At 35.4% G+C, this 11,530-nt stretch overlaps 1 long non-coding RNA gene across 1 annotated transcript; it reads right to left on the bottom strand.

Annotated features, from left to right (window-relative positions):
- Positions 1 to 1,676: 1,676 nt before the first annotated feature.
- Positions 1,677 to 11,278, bottom strand: LOC116420668. The gene is made up of 2 exons (XR_004231059.1): positions 11,140 to 11,278; positions 1,677 to 2,331 (listed from the first exon to the last, which is right to left on the bottom strand). It is a non-coding gene; the product is annotated as an uncharacterized LOC116420668 (long non-coding RNA).
- Between the last annotated feature and the right edge of the window lie 252 nt (positions 11,279 to 11,530).

Below are 11,530 nucleotides of genomic sequence, written 5' to 3'. Positions count from 1 at the left end.
ACATCATGTTCTTACCCTTTCTGTATATCTTGTTTTTCTTGGGCAATGGTGATGAAATAACACCCATGTTTACTGTGTCTTCAATGTCTTGCACAAGACTTTGTAAGCCTTGGCAATGCCTTTTAGATTCTTTCGGGCAGCTTCATATGTACCATGTGCATCACCACAAAAAGGAGAGTAATTATATCATTTGACAAGTCTTATGGAGTTTTCTGTCCTATTTTGTATTTGTGTCCAGGGAAGACAGCAGACCTTGTTGATGATATTATCATCTCAAAAAAATCCCCTATGTGGAAGATGGCCATCAACCACCATTGCTTAGCCCTTGCACCTATGGCTCTATTTGGATAATATTTAACTTTATTTGGCAAGTTAAGCTTGTAAATTTTGTAAATTATCACACCTTAGAAGAATAGCAGTTGGTATCTCCTTTGGATATCTAATTCCCTTTCTTTTGGGGAGTGTTTTTTAATCTGTTCTTTAGTTCCAAGGGTCCAGTGGTCTTTATTCATTCCTTTCTCTTCTCTGTGACAGTTTTCTGCTTTTCAACCTCTTGATACAGGAAGAGATTCTCCTATATCTCTTCATGTTCTTTTTCTTCAGTTTTTACAGTGGAATGTATGTGTGTGTACCTTTTAATGAGCATTTCATTTTTTCCTGACAGCATGGAGAATTGAGGGTTATTTCTATCTAGCCTTAATGTCTCATCAGTCTGAAATTGCCATCTTTCTGCTAGACAGTTTGATCTCCTTCCTGTCCTTTCTGCATATCAAATTCATTGTGTCCTGAATGGAATCTCCCCTGATAAACCTGGCTCTCTGCAAAACTTTGCTCTTTCTGTTGATGCTGCCAGTCTCTTCCCAGCTATCCAGGTTTGAAATCTCAAAGTCATTCCATTTTTCTCTCTCTCTCGGCAATAGTTAATCAGTTGCTGAGTCCTCTAATTCCTCCTCTCCAATATCGTTCACATTTGTTCCCTTCTTTCCACTCACATGGCCATCATCCAGTTTCAGATGTTCATTTCCTTAAAATCTTCACTATTACAATAATCTCCTGAATAGTTTCTTTGCCTGTCATCTCTCTCCTGTCCAATCCTTCATCAACACAGCTTCCAAATTGATACATTCCTAAGACAGATTTGGCCATGTCCTTCCCTACTCAACTACTACTTCTGAAATTAACTATAACTTCCTTCCCATTTGGCTCTAATCTACCTTTACCTCCTTATTCATATTATTTTCCTCTATGTTCCAGCTGAACTGGACAATTGGCTATCCCCCAAACTCACCATTATATGACCAATGTCTGAAATTACTCTCTCCTTGATTCTATTATTTGGTGTATGTATCGGGCATAGCTCACTAGCATTGGAGTCAGGAAGACCTGAGTTCAAAATTTTGTTTCTGACATGTTATTTGACAATGAGCATGTTATTAAAGTACTCTGAGCTTCAATTTCCTCATCTGTCAAATAAAAAAGTTGGACCAGATGGCCTCTGAGATGCTTTCCAACTCAAGAGATATGATTAGGTTGCTACTTCCTTCATGCAGACCCCCTAACCCATTCTCAATGTTTTTCCCTTCCCAAATTACTTTATTTTTAATTAGGCATCCATATTGAATCTCTACCCCTTCATCCCAGTAGGTTAATATAAGCCCCTCAAAGGTAGACACTGCTTTTTTTTTTTTTTTTTTTTTTGGCCATTGTATCTCCAGCACCTAACATAGTGTCTGGCTCATTATAAACCAGGACTTGGTAAATGTCTGTTTAATTGAATCACTGAGAGTTGGAATGGTCAGGAAAGGTTTTTCAGAGGAAGTGGATCAGGCTTTAAAAAATGAGTCAATGTGGAACAAGTTAAGGAATTAAAAAAGAGAGAGAGAGAGAGAGAGAGAGTTGAATAAATAAATAGGAAGGCATTCCAGGAAAGGAGAACAGCACAACCAAAGGCACAAAGGTGGGAATGCTCATGATTTGTTTATGTAATAAATAGTTCAGCCTGGCTGGAGCAAAGGGTTTAGGTTAAGGGAAAGTGAGCTATGAAGGTCAGAAAAGTAATAAGAGACAGATTGTAGAAATTATTGAATGCCAGACTAATTAGCTCCAATTTTTTCCTGTAGGTAAATGAGAAATATGAAAGAATGGGGAAATGACATGATGAAAAATGTGTAATGAACGCAATTGTCTTCTTAAAACCTCTTCCTTCCCAACCCCTCCCCCATCTTCTAGTATCTCTTTGCTGCTGACAGTTCTCTTTGATGTCAGTTCAATCTCTTCTGTATGGAATGGGATGAAAATCAGGCTAAGGACTCATGAAGAGTTGTGAGATCCCTAAAAAGAAAAAAAAAATCACATGTAAATCAGTGCTATCATTGCTGTTCAGTCCTCCCCCGCCCTTTGGCATATCTTTTCTTTTTGGAATTTCTTCCAATTTCTTCCCATTTCAAGATGCTCCATGCTGGAGCATTTCTTGAGGCTGGATCTCCAGAGTACTCAAGAGGTGATTGCTTCCTTGTTTTATGATGTGTTGGTTTTGGATAAGCAGCTGAAAAGATCATTAGCATTTTTTTCTGCTTTGCAGCCTTACTGAATTGCAAGCAAAAATCTAATCCCCCTGCAACTTATAAATTCTGTTCACTTCTTCTTGAAGGATAGTTCATTTTACTTTCTTGTTGCTTGTTTCCAAATTTTTTCACACTATGTATTATACTTTCTACAATGTGAATGTGACATTAATACTGTAACTGTAACTAGCCAGGTTAAATGGTAACATGGTCAATAGTTTCTGCAACAATTTGGACAGTGCTCTCATCTCCCAGATTTCACCAAACATAGTTTATCCTTTTAAACATGCTGGCTATTTGCACTTTTTTTCTTTCTTTGAAGGTGAATTTATAATTACCTGAATAGTGATGAAATTGAAGATCACCCAAAGGGCAATAAAAAAGTGTATCCTGGCCATGAGCAGGCACACGTTGATCATGATATAACACATGAATTACTGAGGAGAACATGTGTAAAGGATGTCAACAAAAATGTATAAACCAAAACAGATGGGCTAGTCTCAGAGTGCAAGAGACAGTTGATGGATTGTCCATGTGTCCACTGGTATCTTTGGAAAATCAAGGAAGCCAGCAAGCACATTGGAGGGACCACCTGTGAGGAAGTTATGGGAAGACATGGATAAGTATTCCACAGTGTGGGAGAGGCAAAACCATAAAATCTAATGAATTGAGTTCATTTCATCATTCTTTTATGTCTTCCAATAACTATATCCCCAAACTATTGCTTTAAACAGAGATACTAAAGCAAGCAGTACCTTGAGGTGGGGAATTTGTTCCAAGATGAAAACTTTGACCAGCTAAGGTCAGACTATTTTGAAGCTAGAAACCCATTAAAGCCAACATGTGTATTTCCAGAAATTTTTAAGTTCCATTGTGTTGCCCTGCTCAGTTTCTATAAGCCATCTATCTAGAAGACAGCACATGAAGCAAATCAGAGAGCATACCAGCTGTGATATCTACACTTTTTTGTGACTTAGGTTAAGGGCATAAACTGAATTTAAATAACTCAAATTCATTCAAATAGAACAATCAGCATTTCGGTCTCTAAAAGTATTCTATTGTAACTATTATTATTAAAAAGAAGGACTTAATAATAAAAGCTTCATCATACATAAAACATCCCATTGTTTTAGAAAAACATCAGTGAATACTTCATAAATTTGGATCCAAACCTTTTTTTTTTCTCAAAAGCCTGTTGAAAGCTACTCAGCAAAGCAACTGAGAGGATAAAAAAGAAGATTTTTCCATATAGAAAGTGAGAGAAAGCATGGGCCCCGCCCTGTGCAAAGGCATTTCGCATACAAAGGAAAGACATCAAAATTATAAACAGATGGGCAATCACATGGCAACCAATTAAAATATATCAGGTGAGGTCTTGTTCCAAATTTAAATTCCATTCTTGTTGGCTAACCTAACAGTTTCTTTAATAGCAGGACAAGCTGCTACGTGGAACTCCAACCTCAAAACCCTTTCCTATCCTTCCACCCTTGGATGGTAAAGGTTCAACTTGTGGAATAAGCCAAGAACTTGGCATTGGGAAGGCCGCGCATCTCACCATCGAGAAGTGATGGATTACAGAATGAAATGCAGCTTTTCTTGGCTAGTGGGGGAGTTTCCATTTAGTATTCTTTTATTATTTAACTCAACACTAATAATTTTTATTTTATTTTATTACCCTTGTTATTTTCCCTGAACAGCATGCTTCTGCCTGGCTTAGCACATGAATACAGGCCTTCATGAAACACATACTCATACTACACTCACATTCAAGCTTGAATTTTCAAATGCTGCCATTGATAATAGAAGGGGTCCCAAATTTGCTTGTGGAAGACGTAAGTTTAAATTCTGGGTCTGTTATTTTCTTATTATTTAAATATGAATAATTCATTTTTCCTCTAAGGGCCTCAGTTTCCTCCTCTGTAAGATGAGGGGAAGGGCATAGAATCCAGATCCCATGGTTGCAAAAAAAAAAAATAACCTAATAATTATTAAAATCCCTTTATAATCATAAGTGATACAAAGCTGTCCTAACTATGATTCAAATGATGCCAAAGTTTAATGTGTGTATAATTAAGAAATGATTTTCATAGTTTCATTTGGCCATTATAAAATAACTTAAAAGAATCTAATAATACAACACCCTTATGTATGTCCCAACTCTCTCTCAAAACACTATGAACCCCTTCCCAATGATGACATATTTAGTACTCCCTGGTTTTTGTTTTGAAAATCTGCTAATCTTCAACTTGTCTTCACTATCATTAAGCATGTAATGGAACAGTTATCTCACTGATTTCATTAAAAAATAAGGTGGACCAAACCTCAGCCATTTAAGAAGCTTCTTATGATGTCTGGCTGGCAACTCTTTGCAAGGAATTAACACTAACTACCACCAGAAGACACTAAAGGGGAAAAAAAAGAGAGGGTGAAGTTGATCATTTTCTTTCCCGATTTTGTATAAGAAATACAGATTGTAGTATTTTGGTATAGATTCTTGGATGATTGCATGGCTGTAGTGTTTTCCCCAGGGATAAGAACAAATGGAAGAAAGAGTTGCATAACGACAACAATCCCTTGGGGACTTTAATTTTTTTTTTTCAAATGAACCTGCCACTCTAGTCTGAGGAGGTCACTTTTCCCAAGCACTAGAATATTTACTTATATTCTCTCTACAAAGACATTGTCCCACTAACAGGAAAGAGCACCTTTTTTTAACATGCTCCATCAATTCTATCTAACCAAACCAACTGAATCAATCCTATAGAACAACAAAGACTCTCTGGTGCCCATGTGCTTCCAGACTTTAACTCACTTTGTATTTATCTTGCACATTCTGATTTATATCTGTTGTCTATCCCTTTAGAATGTAAACTTTTTGGGAACAGGGACTATTTTTGCTTTTTCTTTGTATTTCTGGTGCCTGGTGCAGTGCTTGATAAATGCTTTTTGATTAATTTAATCATTAGTCATGGAATTTTCTGTTTTATGAATGCATTTAAAAATAGACACACAACTTCCTTAGTATGGTACCAGGCAACCTACTTAGCAACACTTAGAGTACCCTGCATGAAAGTAATCCAACTTAATCTTTGTGACTAGGGATGACTTGGTTGGGGAGAGAAACAGAAAGAGAAGATGTATTCAGAAATTAAGGTGATATGAAAACAAACATAATAAAATTAGATTATTAAAAATTTTTTTTGAATTAAAAAGTCTAAAATGTAAGTAAATAAAATTCCCTCACTCTAAAGGAAGGTTTCTCATTAATAAGAAATTACCTCCACAATACATTTTTCATTTTTTTCCCTCCAAGTAATACTAGTAAGAACCCCAATGAACAAGACATTGACTGAAATATTTGATCAACATGAGATGGAAAGGTACAAGAATCCTGTACTTTGAAAATAATTCCTCTCAACTTTTTCTTCTTCAGGAATAGGGCCACTATTCTTTTAGTCATATATCCTTCTTTCTATTGGTTAGGACAAAGACTCTTCAGGGCCTAACTAGTTCCTTCTCCTCTATTATGCCATTTCCAATTATTCCAACCATTATCAATCTCTCCTGTCTCTGAACTCCTTGTGCATTTGTCAGGATAAAACATTTTATTCTTTTCTAATTAGTTTATGTGCAGACATGCTGTCTCTCCACCTAGATTGTATTACCTCATTCACAGCATTATTACTAAAAAATTATTCTGTGAAACTTTAAATGATATGAATATATGTGCATATGTATGTGTATACAAATACATATAAATACATATATACACATAAACATACAGATGAAGCAGATAAATAGAAATCATATAATAAAACATTTAAATTGAAGTATAGAAGCAAAACATAGCTAGCTAGAAAACCAAAGCAATAAATTGTCCTTAATTTATATAAACCAAAGGAAAACAATCTTTTCTCTCTTCTCCTCTCTCCTCTTATCCCCAGATTCCCAGGCTAATAGGAAAAAGGAACAAATTTCTTTTATGGTGGGGAGGGTGGGTTCTCCCACTCCAAAAACTCAAAAAGGAAGGTGTTTTATAACTTGCCACTAGTGATCCTAGAGAAGAGCCCTCCCAGAAGCAGCTTACCTTCTTAGCTGTCACTGAATGAGGCACTGATAATTCTTTATTGGAAGTTCTACCTCTACCATTGTCAATCAAGCCAGATTTGCCTCCACCAAGCTGCCTCTCAGTCTTCAATCAGCCAAAGTTCTACCTCCACCCCCATAACCCTCCCTTTGGTTCAAAACTCTTTCTACCATCCTCTTGTTTCCTTCCTTTTATCTAGAGAAGTCTCATGCCACTTCTTTCTGGATCTTTAAATTAATGTTCTTTTAACTTCAGACATATTACTCTACACACCTAATTGGGATTATTCATTCTCTTCAAGAAATAATTCTTTCAGAAATCACCCATTCATACATGGGAACTCTTCATGACATTCTTTGTTTTTCACCTTCTTAGTCCTACTAGTTGATACTCAAAAAAAATTCTTTAGGAAATTTCTGTGAGCTCTTTCACCCCTAAATGGGATCTATAGTTTCATTTAGCTCTTTTGCAGTTTTTGAAGCACTTTTACATTGGAAGTTTTCTTTCTTTCTCATAATAATCCTGTTTAGAAAGCAGAATATGCAGACTTCTTTTGACTTTTTTTTTTCATTTTCAAGATGAGTAAATGGGTATTGGTTTATCTTTTTTTTTTCCTTTTTTGCATCCCTAGCATTTAGCAGAGTACATGGCACATAGAAGCCACTTAATAAATATTGATTGAGTGAGTGAAGGAAGGAGAGCAGGGTGAACTAATTTGCCTCTGATACTTACTATGGAGACTTACTACTTTAGGTTAGGTAAAATCTTTTTCCTCTAATTTTTCTCTGCTTTGGGTGCCAGAAGCACAACTTTCTACAATTGAAAACTTTCACTTTCACTTTGATTTCACTGTTGTTATTGTTTTCTGAGGCTAGGGACATACAAACCTACTTCTGTTGTTGGTCATTAAGCTTCCAGGGTACTCTGTCTTGTTGAGTTCTCGAAGTTTTAATAAACCTCAAAGTAAAAATAAATAAATAAATATTAATATAGGGAGGAAAGGGACAGCTAGGTGACACAGTGGATAGAGCACCAGCCCTGAAGTTAGGAGAATCTGAGTTCAAATCTTGTCTCAAACACATAATACTTCCTAGCTGTGTGACTGGACAATTCACTAACCCCAATTGCCTCAGCAAAAAAAAAAATTATATATATATGGAGGAGATAGGGAAAGACATAAGCAATATGTTCTTTCCTGGCATTTTAAGAACCATCATGTGGAAGGGTCAGACTTATTCTTATTGGCCCCAAAGAAACCGTAGGTAAAAGTTGCAAAAATTCAAATTTAATCTTAAAGTAAGGAAAATATGCCTGACAATGAGAACTATCTGGAGGTAGGATGGATTGCTTTAGAATTAAAGAGATTATATATACTCCTTGGAGCTGAGCTTCTGAGACCCCCACAACTATCAAATTCTATGAGTCTGATTTTTTTCCCTTCTTTTTATATTTTTGAAATGATTTAACCTCTTGGGAATAAGATTATAGGTTCACTCTCCTCCTCTATCAATCATTCATGGAAACAAATGACATAAAAAATATTCTTCATATTAGAGCTAAAAGAATCGTGAGAACATGAAGCCATCCCAGTGAGATAATTTTGGTTGTCTTAAGATAAAGTACATGAAAACATGCATGTGTTTGAAAGAAATCATATTAGGGATAAGAGGGCTCTATTTATTTGGATTATTAACAGTATTTTCCCAAACTGTTAAGTTGGTGAAATTTATAGAGGACAAATTCCATCAAATTAATTAAAATGGCACTGGTAATGGGAATCTCCTCCTACTGTGATGCCATCCTAAATAAGATGATAATTCTAGGACAAATTTTATTTCAGACTTAGACCATATTTTGATTCACATTGTGGATGATTCACAATGGCCCCAAAACACATTCAATGAAATTTTAGAGAATTCCATATAGTAAGTTTGAAATACTTACTTTGGGTTTTAACCGATCACCACTTCCCAGATTCTAAGATCAGTTTCCTTTGTGGGGGTGTAAGTATGTGAAAGAGGAGAAAGGTTGGCAGTAATGGGATGTGGGCAATTTGAAATACTGGAAATGAACAAGTCTGTTAACAAGTAGAAAGTATCATATGGTGCCTTTTGAGCAAAATATGAAATATTTTTAAAATGTTATATATTATATATATATTATAAAAATATTATAAAAATTAAATATTATAAACTAACAGATTCTCATTTCAAATTTTAAAAATTGATCTGTATCAACTTAAAAATTGAAATGTAAAGGCCAAAGTTCTCCTTTCTTCCACTCCATTTTGGCATTTACAATCAGCTACCCTTAGCATAGGAGTGATTTCTTAAGGTTAACATGATGAAAAAAGTCAAAGCAGAATTAAATGGGATGCAAATCTGATGCTCAGGAGCATAATAAATGACCTTTGTCTTTCCTCTGGCCTCAGATGCCTCTGACAGAGTGAAGCTGACAACTTTGCACTGCTCTGCGTTACTCAGATCCAATTCATTTGCCAGTCAAGACATAACTCTTGTGATATCATTGGTCCTCTTAGAGAACAAAAGATAAACAACAAATATCTAAAATTATTACGAGGACCTCAGTTGCTAGATCATGACTCTCAGCAAAATCTCCATTATATATTTATGTATATGTGTGTGAGAGAGAAAGGGCAATGGTTATAGATTAAGCGGTACCTGGGTTAAAATTTTAGCTCTGCCACATATTACTTTAAGTAACTAATTTAATCTCTCTGGAAATCAGTTTCCTCATCTCTAAGAAGAGAAGATTGGACAAATTTTTAATTAATTGGAAGAAATGCTAAATTGCACCTAGAGATTAGTGAAACTAAAGATGTATTTTTTTTCTATGCAAGTTTCTAGATTTCCTGAAATCTATTCAAACAATTCTTAAAGCTTCTGAAGAAACCAGCTCAAGAACTAGATGAATAAATGAAAAAGAGCACTTATAAAGTATTTTCTATGTGCTGAGCTAAATGCTCAGAATACAAAATTCAAAAGCAAGATAGTCCTTGATCTCAAAGAATTCTCATTCTAATTGGGTTAGATAACATTTACCATACTGTCTAGAGTCTCCAGCTTCTTAAAACTGTGGTTTGTGACTCCACATGGGGTTTCATAAGTGAATGTGGGGATAAGGAAATTATGATTTATAATCAATAAAGGTTTGATTTGCATTCTAATTTTCTATATTGGGGTCATGTAAAAATTTCTTAGGTGAAAAAGAACATTTGGACAAGACTAAATTCTTAGTTTATAGCTTATAATCTATGCTCTTCTGGTTTTATTCACCATGAACAGAAAGAAAGGGACATTATGTTTTATATGTCCCTAACATAGTCCTCCCACTATTTATAAAATGCTTTATGTATTTCAGATTCAACAGGTATTTCAAGCCAAACTAGAAAAGTTTCATCCTTTAAACAAAGTCTCTCATTTGACATTTCTTTTAAATGATCCGGTGGTGAATCAGAGAAAGACTGAATAATCAGCCCTTAAACACTTCAGAGAGCAAATAACTTTTTACTGAATCACACCATAATAATGATTATTATTATTTATTTAAGACTTGAAAAACCCTTCACATTAGAACCTAAAGACAATGTTAGAAGGAACTAACTCTCCAAGTATTAAGAACTTCATTTTTTTTTAACTGATGGAAAAACTGAGCCACAGTGACTTGCATGTGAAAACACAGGTAATAAAATGTCAGCAGCAGGATTATGGGATCAAAACCATCTCATCCAGATTCCTAATTTTCCACTTGATGGAACTGAGGTCCAAAGAAGCTAAGTGAATTATTAGTTACAAAGTTGGTAGGTGGCAAACCCAAGATTTCAGTCTGAGTCTTCCTGACTTGAATTCCAATGCTCTATCCCCTATATTACTCTTACTATCAAATTAAATCATAATTACTTAGATTATTTTTCCTGATTAAACAATCTAAAAATATACCCACAAAATCAAATTACAACTTTTTGCATTGCTTTTCCTAGAACTGAGTACTTATTTTAAAAGGACACTTAGTGAGTCTTTCTCCCACATTACTAATTAACTAGACCATAGATCTGATTACTCACCCCACAAAATGTCAAAAACATTAATGTTCAATCTCAAATGCTACCCGATCTAACCTCTGTTTCCATCACTTGACTGCCAAGTTAGTACAATCAATCAATCAATATTTGTTAAACTACTATTATGTGCTGAGCACTGGGGATACAAGTATAAAGAATGAAACTTTTAAAGAACTTAGGTTCTATAAAGAAGAAACAATAGTACAGACTTAAAATACATCCACAAAAGTAGTTCAATAAAAGGTAATTTGAAAGGAAGGGCATCGGGTATCACTAAAAGATTGAAGCAGCCGATCTCACTGGAGGGGATACTTTCCAGACATGGAAATGCCCAGGATAAAGGCAAAGAGAGTGTCCCATGTTTTTTTAATCTCTTTGGAGTCAAAAAATCTGGATTCAAATCTCACCTGTGATGTCATCTGTATAGTTGTAAAACAAATGTCTTGGAGGATGGATTAGCTGACCCCCGAAATTCATTCCGTGATGGTGGTCTGGAATCAGGAAGATCATCTTTCTGAGTCCAAATTCAGCCTCAGACACTTCCTAGCTGTGTGACCCTGTTCAAGTCACTTAACCCTGTTTGCCCCAGTTCCATATCTGTAAAATGAGCTGGAGAAGGAAATGGCAAGGCACTCTAGTATCTTTGCCATGAAAATCCCAAATGGAGTCACTGAAAGTTGGACACCACTGCAATGACTAAACAATAATGATGACAAAAATCTCTTCCAGCTCCAACTCTGAACTGTGACAGGCAACATGATATAGTAGGTAGCAATTTGACCTTTGAGTAAGATGACT

The sequence above is a fragment of the Sarcophilus harrisii genome, chromosome 1, assembly GCF_902635505.1.
Source record: "Sarcophilus harrisii chromosome 1, mSarHar1.11, whole genome shotgun sequence".
Classification (NCBI taxonomy): domain Eukaryota; kingdom Metazoa; phylum Chordata; class Mammalia; order Dasyuromorphia; family Dasyuridae; genus Sarcophilus; species Sarcophilus harrisii.
The sequence above is the reverse complement of the archived record's forward strand: the minus strand, read 5'-3'. Positions and strand labels throughout refer to the sequence as shown.